The following is a 2572-nucleotide window of genomic DNA, read 5'->3' as shown; positions in this document are numbered from 1 at the left end:
CGGCACTAGTTTACCTTAAACTTACTGACTAATTCAGTGGTTACGTGGGAAGGGAAATTAAGGTTAATAATATCACTTTACTCAAACCTAATTTGCCAACGTTACATGTGTGCTGGTGTTGTGGACACTACTAACGTTCTTTGACGTTTACAGCGTTGATTTCCCGTTGAAGTTACGTTAGTGGGACTCATTATAATTATTACTTCGCATTTATCCTGCTATGACAGCGGCATATAACAATTCCGTCTGCAAGTGTAATGTTAAGCACGAGTGCCGTTCTTCTCTCCCTGGTGGTCTCAGACTTTCTGTTCCACTCTGAGTTACGGAGGGTTTTCATCATCGGTGTGAGACACGAGACGTGAAATGTGTCCTCCCCACTAGAGACATCTGTTGGTGACCGGCGAGGGAGTTTTGAAGCGTTACAACAATTAGCTTTCGAACTAACGTGATTCGTTATATGCCGTTTAGGAAAGCATGCACGGGTACTTGTATAAAGATAATTTATTATTAACTTAATTGTGTCTGCTAGTTGATATTTATCGGCGTTGTAACGTTACTTCGCGTTGCACCAAAGTGTACCACGTGTCCGGAAGTTTGCAAACACACGTTAATCGTGAACGTCGCAAACAAAATCTTGCCAGTGGTACATTTTCACTATTATACACTATTGTTGTTTTATTTGGTGATTAAGTAATTTGTAGATCAGTTCGCTAACCATCCGTGAGAGTGCCTGTGAGGGGGATGACTTGCTCATCTCCGACATGATGATGTTATCGCTTCTCGGCCTTTTTGCTAAGATCAAGTGTAGTATCTGTTCTTATCAGTTTAATATCTGATACGTCCCCTACCCGGGGACCATATATTAAATTGATTTTTGGAATAGGGAGATGGAATAGGGGCTTGCTCCGTCCACTCCACGCATCGACCTGGTATTGCAGTACCTCCAGGAACGGTGCACTCCCAAACGTGTCTAAAAAAAGTCTCCCATAGTGGCAGTGTGTTCAATGCTCCATTTCATTGTAGATGTGTGTGTTCTAATGGCCTCAAGAAAATAAGTTATAGGTTTGTTTAAGGAGGATCTGAATTCATAGTTTACTGGGGATACATTCTTTAATTATCTACTTACATTGATTACAATTGTTAATAGGTTTCAATGCCTCATTTCCTGAAATTGAAAATCTTGACCGCATAGAAAAGATGGGAGGAAGAGAGAGAGAGGAGACAGAGGAGCGCTCATTTTTATTGCTGTTACCATGCTACCAAAACGATTTAGTGTATCTTCAATCAGTTGTCATTTATTCAATTGGGATGAGCTATATTTAATGCAACACAACTGCAATCAGTCACCATGGAGGTAATCATGTCCAGTTCTAGTTGAATTGTATTTTTTTTAATCTTGTAGTGTTATTACTACTCCAGACCTATAGATTGCAGTGTGTCATTACTACTCCAGACCAATAGATGGCACTATGTCATTACTATTCCAGACCAATAGATGGCAGTGTGTCACTAGAGCACTAGCAGTAAACAAAGAAACAGGAAGTGGTTGAAATGAAAGAACCAAGGAACGCATTTGTCATTTCATTCTTTCCTTTGAAATCCAGATGAGGAACAAATTACTTTTGATTGCAGTTGTGTTTAGCTTTGTCTCATGTGAACCTTCTGATGACTAGTCACTCATTTGTTGGAGGTGCAGCTGGCGATTTTAGGTTGGCTTTTGTTGTGAAAATACAGCATTGCATCATGGGAAATAAGAGCAGAACGTCTCAAGTAAAATGTAAATAAACTTCATCCCTGGTGAATATGACTTTACTCTACATTAACTTCCTGCGGGTTGTTTGCAGCTCCTTTACTGTCTGTTTTCTTGGTCGGTGTCTTGATGGTCAGTGCCATCGGTCAGCTTGGTATGTGTGTGAAAGACTTCCCTGACTCTGATGTGTACAACTCATACTTACCTGGCAAGGGAGATACCATGATCAAGAAGGTGGTTCACCCAGGGCGAGGCTTAGCCATTGCACTCCGGCTGAGCTGACCTCTGCGAATTCCCCAAATGTGGGAATCTCGATTGCATAATTTCTGGTAGTGGGGGACTGCGTTCGCGCTCTCCCCTGATAACATGTTTAATGAAAAATGTCAGATATATATCCCAGAATGAGGGAAGTAGTTTATTGTGCTCCTCTGGATCAAGACTCCTGAAGGCTGCCCTTAAACAATTGAGCTAGTTCTTTCCAGTTTGTAGTGATGATTAGTTGCCAGTTAAGAGACTTTCGCCTCATGCTTGGTGCAATGTATCTTAACGTGTTATTTAAATTGTAGTTAATATTGTAAACCAACAGTCATGTTGTCGGGTGGTCACTGTGGTTATGTGTTTTTGGACTTCCTTGTTAATAATCAAACGTCACTATTACTCATCCCTCTGTTCCACTGGGTCTCTGCATTTGGGTCCTCCAGCAGCACCTAGTGGAGGCGTCTGCACCTTTTACTAGCCCTATTTTCCAATAGATGAAATTGGTCCGGCGCCACGAAAGCTCATTTATATCAGGTATTACACATTTCATTATATAGTTACATA

General features: G+C 41.1%; 2 non-coding genes across 2 annotated transcripts; both read left to right on the top strand.

Annotated features, from left to right (window-relative positions):
* The first annotated feature begins 772 nt into the window (after nucleotides 1-772).
* Nucleotides 773-963, top strand: LOC119219782 (U2 spliceosomal RNA). The gene has a single exon (XR_005120541.2). It is a non-coding gene; the product is annotated as a U2 spliceosomal RNA (small nuclear RNA).
* A 984-nt stretch (nucleotides 964-1947) lies between these two features.
* LOC119219771 (U1 spliceosomal RNA) lies at nucleotides 1948-2111 on the top strand. Its single transcript, XR_005120530.1, has one exon. It is a non-coding gene; the product is annotated as a U1 spliceosomal RNA (small nuclear RNA).
* The last annotated feature ends 461 nt before the right edge of the window (nucleotides 2112-2572 follow it).

Source organism: Pungitius pungitius, chromosome 17 (assembly GCF_949316345.1).
Source record: "Pungitius pungitius chromosome 17, fPunPun2.1, whole genome shotgun sequence".
Lineage (NCBI taxonomy): Eukaryota > Metazoa > Chordata > Actinopteri > Perciformes > Gasterosteidae > Pungitius > Pungitius pungitius.
This window is presented reverse-complemented; position numbering and strand designations above follow the sequence as displayed.